At 32.5% G+C, this 10,903-nt stretch overlaps 1 protein-coding gene and 1 long non-coding RNA gene across 3 annotated transcripts in view; both read right to left on the reverse strand.

The window, feature by feature from the left end:
• The window catches only part of LOC138130252 (uncharacterized), a 35,534-nt gene that overhangs the window by 20,687 nt on the left and 3,944 nt on the right, over positions 1-10,903 (reverse strand). The window lies entirely within an intron of this gene.
• Positions 3,064-3,517, reverse strand: LOC138134524 (uncharacterized). Its single transcript, XR_011160750.1, has 2 exons — positions 3,249-3,517; positions 3,064-3,196 (listed from the first exon to the last, which is right to left on the reverse strand). It is a non-coding gene; the product is annotated as an uncharacterized lncRNA (long non-coding RNA).

The raw sequence follows: 10,903 nt of genomic DNA on the forward strand, positions 1-10,903 counted from the left end.
TACAACGCCAAACATAGAGCAGCGACACCTGAAAGCAGTAGAATTCATAAATATTAATTCGCGTTTGAAATTCAAAGTATCATGCAAAGGATATGCTAGTTAATTTTTTAATTTGGCAGAATTATAACATGGACGTCAAAAGTAATAATTAACATGATAATATTACTAGATATGTAGTAGATAGCGATAGTAATTAAAATTGAAAACGCGCGTTTCAAAACTTAATTGAAATGTCAACATTTTGTACCAAAAGAAGGACCGAATATGTGGTTTTAATTTTATTTTTGAACATTATAAAAATCATATTGTTTTTTATTTAGAAAATAATAGTTATTTACGATAAGTATCGTAATATGAAATTAGGATTTGTAAATAGACAAAGCAATAAGCTGGAGACATTTTTTATTTCTGTTACACGACACGCACGATACAGATCAATAAAGTATTTTCTCAGACATCGACATTGCAAATTCAGCAAATTCACCACAAAAGTACAAAAATTTCACTTGACATTTTACTGCAATAGTGCTGTAAAGTGCCACTTTACCACATTAGTGCGGTAAAGTAGGTCATTATGACATTCAAACGAATGTCATAAACTTTGACATTATGTATTGATAATACATAAACTATTTTGTTTTACAATTTGGAGAACTTTATTTCACATTTTAGTACATTTGTACTTAACCAGATGTTGCTTAATTTGCCACAAAAATAAAAAACACACAAAATAAATTTCTGGTAAACTACTTAGCAATGCTTCATTATCACATTCACTACTCATTTTATGGAAATAACTGTAAAGGATAAAATGTGCGCTTTTCAATATGATGAGTTTTCTCCTTCAGCTGGTTACCTAAATGTAATGACAGAACAATGCGATCTCATTCATATTTTACAGAGGAGATGCTGCCGAAAAATGAATGCACTTGCTGGGCTCGTGCATGTAAACTTCCCAGTTGTAAAAAAAAGTAGTGCCTCAGAAATTATTTCTTTTAATTTTCACATCAAATAACGGGTGTTGTTTTTTTAATTTGGCGTCGAAATTGGCGTTGAAGAGTCGATTGTGAACGCACCACCACTGTTTAATCTAACCTCACTTTTTGATTTGCGAAATTTTCAAATTACAAACCCTTTGATTTTGTGTTAATTTGTTGAAGTCTTTAGGTTTTTTAATTTTATTTTCAACTGTTTATTTAGTTTTCCAGCTGTTCACTCAGGTTTTGAGACATTTGTTGAGTTCACTGGTAACTAAAATTATTTCTTAATTGAGCCAATTAGAGCCAACTAAAGCAAACCAACATACATACAATAATTTTCCATGGAATGATATTTTCTCATAAAAAATGTACATTGTGTAAATCTCCTCTTTGTGTCTTTTGTTATGATAACTCAAGCAAAGATATTCTTTCGAAATTTCCTTTAGCATTCAAATCTTTCACTCTCACACAAGACTGTAAGCTGATGTGGTATTTTTCTTCATCCATCACAATCGAATTTTTTTAGTCATATTCTTTAATTTTTTTTAAATCTCTCTAAGCTGCTTTGGGGCTTGCTTTCTTTGTAGTGTTCGAGAGTACTTTCGCCTAATTCTAAGATATTCCGCACACACGAGAAATATGAAATTTGTTCTTTGATCCTTTGCAACCCTCACAATCAATAGATTTCACAATAAAATGAAAACTTAAGCAGAAATACTATTGAGCTTTCTTAATAATGACATTTATATTTAATAACTTCTGAAAGTAGTTAAGGAGAATTATTTATGCGAAGTAGACGAGCGATTGCCAATCTCTTTGTGCCTTATTGCTCCACCACCATATACAGCGAAACAAGTTACAAAATACGGATAGTTAATAACAATAAATAAGACTTAACGCATTTTTACCTTAAACACACTTCAAGCACAATTTAACAAACATTTACATACATTTACAACTGTAAACGATCATGATGGACGTGCTCATCGCAGCTCGATCTTCCAGCACAACAAAGACCCTTTGACCAAAGTTGAAATAATTTGCAGTGCTTCAAATATTTGGAACGACACAAAGGGCGTATCTTTTGTTGCAAAAAAATTGCAAACAATTTTAGCAGTTAAAAAAATATGAAACACAAACTGTCACTAACAAATTCCCTCGGTTCTTTGTCATTCAAAGCGAATTTTTCTAACAAGCTCCAGGAAAAAATTTAATTAAAATTGTAATGAATAGAAATGAGTGAAAATGCGTTTTGTGTTATTTTTGAGGGGCTTGTTTGCAAATTATTAAAAATGTGTTTCTCGTAACGAGTACACCAGGCGAGCTTTTATCAGGCTTGACAAGCCAAAAAATATAAATTAATACCCTTCTGCACCAAATGTTGCCTTTTACCAACCGATTGGCGTTTTACCAACAACAAACAACTTAATTGATCAAACACTTTTATAGAAGATAAAACTTGACGTAAAAGGGGTATTAATAATTTACATTTTCTGTTTTGGACGGGTCGGGCTAAAATGCTCCACCAACTTCAAAGCGATTGGCTCTTTGCGAGCACTGACTTAATACCTCTAATTGTTAATCCTTTTAATAACAAAACTCAAGTGAAATCTACCTGGCACGAGAATTTTTAACGTTTGCACCCCGAATTTTAAATTTCCCGCACAAAAATCTCCGTCTGGCGGGTACGTCAACATAACCTCACTTCCACAATCATTATAAAATATTTAATTTCACAGTTTTACAAATACATTTGTGCCGTAGCTGTTTGTTTCATTAATATTTTATCCCTTTTGCTGCCAAATTCTTACATTTTACATCTCCACCTTCAGTTTTGTCCTGGTTTTTTCGTGAATTTTGTATTTATGCTGCAATACGGTCTAATACAGAGTGATCAACAAGAAACCAAATCAAGAGTGCTACCTCATCTTTTGTTTTATCGAAACGTATTTCCATCATGAATCAGCCGCTTTTATTTACTTGCTGTGCAACTCGTTTTGTTGGTTGCCTACCTCTCAAAAATCTATTATTAATTGCCTTTATAAATTTTTTGTAATTCATGAATAATAGATTTAAAAGCAAGTTATAATTAATTATTATTTATTATTGATTAAGGAAAAAACACACAGTTACACAAAATTCCTTCATAAGGCACAATCTTGAGTTACAAAATTTTAAAAATAATTATTTTTCACAATTCTTTGTTTTGTTGTTTTCTGTAAGTGTAAAAGTTATTATTCTCTAATTTTTGGGTAATTGAGAACTTACTCGTATTTTTCTAGCAGTGTTTAAAACATTTAAATTACTCCAAGGTCAAAAAATAAGTTTTCACAAAAACTGCTCAAAATGTTCTCCATTGTGGTCCAGACAGAATCAAACTTGCCTCTCATAATTTCAAAAACCCTTATGAAGCTGTCAATTTGTTTAAGGTAATGTGTGGGTTTTATTTCTTGCAACACACAAAGGGAAACAAATTAATATCCTTCTTAAAAATTTTCTGATAAGTGCCATAACACAATTTAACTTGCTGTCTTAAACACCTTACGAAAGTTGAGGGATGTTCCTTGATAATTTGTCGAACATTTTGCACCGTTTCTAAAATTTGAACTAAGGACTGACCTGACTTCTTCTTAATGATGGATTATGATGTGTTAAAATTAGGCACTATAATTTTAAGACATTGATAAACTTGTTGATAACCAATACCATCAGGTTCAGACATCTGGCTTGAAATTCTTCGGTGTAAGGTGGTACAAAGTAAAGCCAGTTTTCATTTTCTTGTTTCACCCTCTTTCGAAAATAATCTAATAAAAATGCCTTCTCTTTAATGGTAAAACCCATTTTACAACTTATTCTGGGATAATTATTGCTTACAACTTCAATAAACGTCTGTAAACTTTGCCGAAATCGAAGATTTGTTTTCTAGGTTAAATCACTTAAATTGTCAACAACAACATCCTTGAATTTTGAAATGTGACATTTCAACGAAGCATCTCCGTACCAGTGGCGTCGCGTTTGGCAATAAAGATGATAATTTACTTACTCTTACAAATGTAAAATGTTGCTCTTGTTAATCTTATAAATTGTTTCCCTTATCTTATAATAATAATAAAATGCACAATTATAATTCCAACGTCTAAAATAAAATAAGGTATCATTTTTTATTAAATAGCGTTTGAGACCATAAATTGTCTACGCCCATGTTTTCACCGATTATGTGCATATGATTTTGCTACGACGTGACCGATAATTTGCAACGCTTGCTCTGATTTGGATTCTTGTTGATCACTCTGTACATCTAAAAAGTGTAAGTGTGAAGCACCTTCAGAAAGTTTAAAGTTTTGCACACAAAAATAAACATTACATTTCTTTTGTGCTTTTGTTAGCCTTGCTGTGCTTTCCTCCAGTCTACAATCAAATTTATTTTTCTTTCACTTGTTGAAAACCTGAAAGCTCTCTTTTGTTTTACACTTTTCATTTTAGACTCGATGTGCAAGCAACGACCTCTTCTCTTTTGTTGTAACAAAAATCTTTTTTCCCAAAACGCTGATTTCATGCATTCGCGTGTTGCCTTCAGCTTTGACACAAAGCTCGCTGTTTGTAAAGCACAAAAGAGCATTAAAATGGAATTCTCGATGGAAAGAATGTGTCGGAAAATATATTATCGCCAAAAAACAATGTCGAAGAAGCTGGTGCGTGAAACCTTTTCACCAAAGAAACCACAAAGCACACCATTTGTTCGTTCTTTGAGTGGTGCACTCTGGACGACCAGATGAATTGCAGCATTGCATTTTATCTCCATAATTAAGTACAGTCGGTTGCGTACGGCAATTTTTAGCGCAAAATCGCGCTTTACGTGGTACAGCAAGTGCAGCGACTAAAGGCGAGTGGCGTATGCTTTGCGACAGACTGTACATCGACAGTGAATGGCATTCAACATGAAATATTAAATTTTATTAAGTGGGATGGACATTCAAGGGCAGAGTAACTCATCCGGTTCTGCTTCAACCATTAATTAATTTACTCGTCTTGTTGAAAATCGGTGTGGCATTAAGGTTATTGATTGGCTGGTGAAATGTCATTAAGAACTCTAGGCTATCCTGATATTTATAATTAACGACAGAACCACCCGCAACAATCAAACCGTTGATTTCTAAAATTACTGATTTAATTGAACCCTCTTTCTGTTTTGTACAATGAATTTCTTATGGTGTTGCGACACAATTTATTAACAGCGATATTAATACGACCTGGCGTTTGTTTGTATTTTAATGGCGCTCGTTATCTCGCAAATACCGGGTTCCAGGCGAAATTCCACACTTCAAAAAGTATTAAGGTGACTTCATAAATTATTTATGGGAATGGTTACGAGTCGCATAATCGACATTTCTAGTGCCGCTTTATTGATTGATAAAATTATTCTGCTTTTTCTACGGAAATATTTCTCTAACTGTTTCTATGAAATTCAAATACTTATATAAAGTTTCTTGCCAGGCTCGCATATGGCTCTGGCAAGAGCAGGTCCAGTTTATTTCTCGACTAAGAACTTTTCCTTTAATTCGGAATTGTTAATCAGTCGCAGACAAATTGCCAGTTGGTACGTGCGACTTAAAAAGGAGACAGAATAATACTGTAATAAAAAATATCAATATGGGGAACAGTAAGTGACTTCCAAAATTATTTTCCTACATAATTTTTAATAAAAAAAACACTAGTAGAATTTGGTTCTGCTAGGAAGATACTGCGTAGGTACTAAATGGGTGCAGAATTTCTCCAAAACCAGTGATCCGATCGGCATCAAAATCAACAGGCCACTAATACCGTGCGATCGAAAAAAAAATCGAGATGGCCATAATTAATACACTTCAGTTGACAGCACGTAAAAATCTAATTCAAATGTCCTCAGATGTCATTAATTACAATAGTAACTGTCATTCCGGACTTTTAAGGCACTTATCAACAACTTTCCTTGATTATTTTGTTTTTCCATACCTGAAAAACAACGTGTTCAAAAACAGGCCTGGCACAATTCCCGAATTAATGCATGTAATTACTGATAACTGCAATTTAATTGATGTCCCCGGTCCCAACTTTGCGAAGGTCATTTGAAAACATGAAGCGAAGAGAGTAGCACTATGTTTGGAAGCTGAAGGCAGACATTTCGAACATTTACTCTAGTTCGTAAATACGATTGGAGCTCCTCATGATTCTTTTATGACACGTCACACATAATGCACACCTTTATGAAAATCAAGATTTCAATGTCCTCAAAATCACTAACCTAACTTTTAAGACTGACATCTGATGATTGAAATTTTAACGAATTGCCAACTGAAATTCTTGGTCACAGCCAACAATTTTTTTTTTTCGATCTCACGGTATTTTACATCAAAGAAGATTTCAAAGATTTCAATTTCGAAAAATTGTACAAAATTGTGTATATTTCTTGAAGTACTAAATCGATTGGTACCGAAATCAGTAGCCTTGGAGCCTTTACAAATATTTTGAAAAAAAAGTTATCGTAAAACAAAGATTCCACGGATAATACTCGTAATAAATAATATGACGGCCCTGCTACTATGAAAGTGCTACCGTCATTCGATCAGTAAACTAAGCAGCGTCGGGTGGAGTCAGTGTTTGGATGGGTGGCCGCTTGAAGAACCTTCTTCCGTTGTAACTTCAGTTTCATTGCTTGATAGAAACATCCGCAATGATAAATACATATACAGAAATACATAGATTTTTTTGTGAAAATGAAAAGAGAGTAGGAAGACTATTAATAAAGGTAAAATGAGTAAATACTCTTGAATGTGTTTTTTTTGCGTTATATTTTATCATTTTGTCAATTAAGTCGGCGTGTTTGCTTTTCTTTTCTTGTTCAAATATTTTTTCATAATTATTTATCGTAAATATTTACAATAAAATTGGCTTACATAAGAGATATTATCTTTAATGTTCCTAAACACACAAAACTTGGATCCGCCCATGGCTTCATAAAATTGATTAATATTTGAAGGTTATCTTCAAATTTAATTAATTACTGTTCTTATCTTGACGTTTATTGCATCTGCAAAGGTTATGCTTTTTTAAATGTCATTCACTACCAGAATAACGAAATAAATGTTACAAATGCGCTAATTAAATGTTTGCTTTCTTAGACAAAATTATAAAAATTGTGCTTCAATTTGCTTAAAAAATAGAAGAGATTAATCGGTACAAGGTTAAAAAGTCAAATTACAAAATACATACATATGTATATGCATATAAAATAATAATTAAATAAATTACCATTACACACAATTAATTTCGTTTTTTTCGCTAAATTGAGCTTTTGTATATGACTAACCTTGAGCTTTTACTGAAAATAAGAAATGATCATTTCTGCCTCTTTTCTTTAAAAAATTGATTTAGTGAAAAAAAGTCTGTAAAAACTAAGTCAACTAACATTTATTCTTCCTGGATTTTAAATATTTTTGAATTTCAAACTTTAAAAAAAATCCAAAAAAATTGAAACGGGTTATTTTAAGAAAATAAATTTTATATATATTTTACTTGTCTTTGTATCGGGCCTTCAAATAAATATATATTTAGAGTAGGCGTAGGCGACATTCTAATTCTGTTAACAGTGTAAAGTAATTTTTGTAGGTAACCAATTATTCTCCGGAGTTACACTGGTTACATAGTAAGCTTTTTCCCAATTTCATATTGTCATATTCCGTGGAGGGGGAATAGGGAGAATGCACTACAAAAATTAAAAATATTTTCTAACCTAATTTTATTTCGTTAAAATGCCAGACGTTTCTTGTGTCATTTTCTACGCTGGAAAAATGTTGCAAACAATTGAATTTCCATAGGTTGCTCTAAATATAAAATTATTTGAAGGCCCGTTATAAAGTATTACATAACTTGTAGAGAACAATACACTTTTTTATGTAATAATTTTACTTTTGTTCAAAAATCATTGCGCTTATCTGCTTTACGTTATAATAAAATTAAGAACTGCACAAACACGCTTTTGTAATTAGAATTTTGAACCAGTTTGCAAAACGTTATTTCCACTTTATCATTAAACGTGATACTTTTATCTTGATTTATGAGTTGTAATAGTTGCTGATTGCGGTGGAAAAACAACGAAGAGAAAATTGAAATTTTGAAAACGTTCTTCATTGTAATCAATAAATTCTTTATCGCTCGAGGAAGCGTCAATTTTTAGCAACACTGTCATTATTTACGATGGCGTTTCCATAATTTATGGCTTTAATCAATATTCTATTCCAGGAGTCAAAAGACTGTACTAAATTAACAATTACTTTGCGGAAATAGTCAATTAAGTCGAACCAGTCGAACCGTGACATTTCTTGTATTTATTCATCTTTAATTCCAATTCCATTTTAATTAAATCGAATGTGGATTTGCGCAAACTTTTCTACGTTCGCCTCATTTCTCCGCCGTGTTTACGGAAGCTCTTCGCCATAATAACAATAATTAATCTAGAATAACAATAATCCGCAACGCCCGAAGGTGAACGATCTTGTTTACCAACAGAGAACTGCTATTTTCGTCTTTATGCAGCGAAATTGTTTCAAGGTTGCCACTCCATAAACCCGAATGCAAATTGCACATAAAACGAAAGAAACAAATCGATCATTGCAAGACGCTCGTGTCATTGCGTTTTGCAACCGATCTTAATATAGATCGTTCCTTCGACTTGTTGCTAAAACGACTCTCGAATCCTGTGGGAACAAGGAAATCACACGTGACTTTCAAAATAGAACTTCACGTAATACACTGCATGCGTAATTACACGGCGTACGCTTAAATTTTAACCTACCAACTGTTATTACAAAGAAAATGTAATTTATTGCAGGAAATCATTTGTCTGGGAGCAATTACGGCAAGGCGATTGTTTCGATTCAAAAAAGACGGTGTTAAAGTTTTATTTCTGTGATTTCTTCTAAGTAGACCAATTAAATGTTTCAGGAGGAGAGGAATGCTGAAGTCATCGAGTCACGAATCACTCCCTTGCGAAAGTGGAGTTTTTACACTTGCAGGCAAAAAATAGGGATTGCATATATGTAATAAGCAGATGTATAATTCAGTATCTTTGCATTCAGAACCTGTTTGATTAATTGGTATTTCTTTGTATAATAATGCAGTACAAGTGAAAACTTCAAGGTAAGTCGCCACTGAAAAACGAGAATTGACTCGTAGATTGATTCTTACAAAACCGTCTTTGACACGTATGTGCTAATAATGGGTAATTAAATGAAAAACTGCAATTCTACTCGACGATTTACTTAGTTTTAGGTCAAAGTTCGTCCGAGTTAATCTGAGACTTGAATTTTGTTTGTCTCGTCGTGGTGAATTAAATTTCAAATTTTGAAAAATAGATTGGTTTAATTTTTTTAATACCTAGGAAGCCAACGAATTCGTGGCCAGCCAAAGTCATAATCAAAATATTTTTAGACCTGTTTAGACCACGTTTCTAGCAAATTTGGTCCAAGTTGCGTGGCAATAATGGTCCTTTAAAAGGATCTACAAAAAAATGCACTCTGTAGAAACTACTGTGAATGTGACCAATTTAATCAAAGAAATTCCTTTTCGAGAGGATTTCCCTTGCTATTCAACGTGGAAACGCTGCAAGCATTCGGGGCACTTTTCCAGATTCCGCATTATTATCGGAAATTTTTGTAATGTAAACCAAAAATGTAATGTATTGTCGCGAGCAATAAATTTTGGTCGTCAATGTCATTTCAAAATTTGGTTAGATTGTCACAAATTTTTAAAAAATTTCCCTGCCTGATTATGCCCACGTCAACAAAGTGTCAAAAAATTGAGAAAAAAAAGACAATTAATGTCATACAACATGATGATAGGTTATGATATTTACGACTGTTTTACAATGGAGCATTTTCGATTGCGTCAAAGAATGACCTTGACGATCAAAATTTATTGCTCGCGACTGTACTTAAGTTGATTAAATATATTATTTAACTATGTAGATTTAATTTTACAAAATATTTTTTTGTTCGACACTGTCAGAATTTGAGAATTTTCTCCTGTGAGAACGGATTTTGATAAATGTCACAACTTGTCAAAACGAAACGTCAAGTTAATTTTAAAGATTTTAAGCGATTTGGAGCTTTCAAGTGGCTCTCTCGAATAAAAAAACGTTGTATTCAACTCGTTCGTGTGTAAATTGGGTTTTTTGGCACTCATGGGCCTTTAAAACGCTCGTTTCACTCGCATTTTAAAATGACTCATGTCAAAAAAAGCCCAATTTACACACGAACTCGTTAAATAAACTACTATTTCTTTGCATTCTTTGCATAAACTACGTAGAGTTTTTCAAATCCCTATTTTTAAAATTTAAAAAAGGAATGGAGATCGTAACCAAAAAAAGTTTTAAGCTCTAGCAACATTGACAATACCAAGACAGATATGTATTACTAAATGAAAAAAATATGACAATTGGTATCTAATCAAATGTTATGGAATAGTTATTTACGCATACTGATAAAGCTGGTAGTAGAAAAAAAAAATGCACTTTGCACCAAAATAGCATATTACGTTATTAGGAGTAAAAATGATTTTTTATGTGCTGAGGCTGGTAGTTTCGCTGTCGAACGAAGTGAGGAAGATTTTTAATGTTTGAAAATGTATAATATTCCAAAAATATACAATTCCTGTGAACAATTGAAGTACCATGAACTTTTTAAAAGCTCTATAATTTTCAGGTCTATTGAAATTATGCAGTAACTGCAAAAAATTCCTCTGTGATTAACAAGACAATTAGTTGAAATGAAGCACGTTAAGTTTGAAGGCATTTTATGTAAATTTAAGTGCTAGAAGCTTGAACTAGATAATGATAATTACTGTTTACCACCGAGAGAAAAGTGTAAAATTTAAAGTATAACACGCCA

Source organism: Tenebrio molitor, chromosome 1 (genome assembly GCF_963966145.1).
Source record: "Tenebrio molitor chromosome 1, icTenMoli1.1, whole genome shotgun sequence".
In the NCBI taxonomy this organism is placed as follows: domain Eukaryota; kingdom Metazoa; phylum Arthropoda; class Insecta; order Coleoptera; family Tenebrionidae; genus Tenebrio; species Tenebrio molitor.